The sequence below is a fragment of the Oryzias melastigma genome, unplaced genomic scaffold, assembly GCF_002922805.2.
Source record: "Oryzias melastigma strain HK-1 unplaced genomic scaffold, ASM292280v2 sc00359, whole genome shotgun sequence".
NCBI classification, from domain to species: domain Eukaryota; kingdom Metazoa; phylum Chordata; class Actinopteri; order Beloniformes; family Adrianichthyidae; genus Oryzias; species Oryzias melastigma.
The window spans coordinates 87,087-88,107 of record NW_023416957.1 but is presented as its reverse complement, the minus strand read 5'-3'; positions in this window follow the sequence as shown (position 1 = coordinate 88,107).

The window sequence follows — 1,021 nt, the reverse complement described above, 5'->3', positions numbered from 1 at the left end:
GAGCATCACTTGCACATGCATTTTGGAACTGTCCAGTTTTGAAAACTTATTGGGTCCAAATATTGAACTGGTTTACTAATACATTTGGGAAGAAGATGCCTTTGGAGAGTACATTAGCAGTACTTGGATCACCTGTTTCTTTAAAATCTTTTTCCTGCCACCAGAAACAGCTAATTACAATGGGTATGCTGGCTGCAAAGAAGCTAATTTTGTTACAATGGAAGTCTCCTTCTGCCCCAAGTTTTGAGAGGTGGTTGAATATAATGGTGTTTGTGGCTAAAGTAGAGCACATAAGATTCAATAGAAAAAACAAACTAGAACTGTTTAGTAAGATTTGGCAACCATTCTTAGAATTCTTACACTGTAAGTGATGTAAATTGTTTATATATTCACCATTTTGCATGCCTGTTTTATTTATTTATTCTTATTTTATTTTATTTTATTTATTTATTTTTTTTAAACTTTTGTTTGCACTTCCTTTTTGTGGTAATTGTCAAAGTTCAAATATGCTGAAAAATTTAGTTTTGACACATGAACCTTGTAAAACATTGTGTACTTGTAAAAACTAAAATAAAATATGAAAAAAAAATGACTTCCTGATTTCGCAGTGCAGAATGTCATGTTTAAATTTAAGTTTGACATGCATTCCAGATTCCGCCACTAGACAGTCAAGTGGTTATGGGTGCGGACTCACATTCAGAAGGTCATGGGTTCGAATCCTGCTCAGGAATAGCCCTCATTAAATATTTGTTTTTACTTTTAAATTTTATTTTTACCTCAAAACTGTTCAATGCAGGTGAAAGAAATATTTTTAACACAGACAAATGCCTTTAACACTAGAAGGCCTGAGCCTGCGCAAATAGTAATTAAATAGTGCAGTTGGAGACCTATTCCATTGTCAGTCCATATTTGAAAAATGCCAAAAAGGGGGCAGGGCTTGTGGAGCCAGACTGAGCAGCAGAGGTGTGGCTTAGATCTATGATTGACTGTTGCGCAATGTAGCATATACTGGGTCTACATA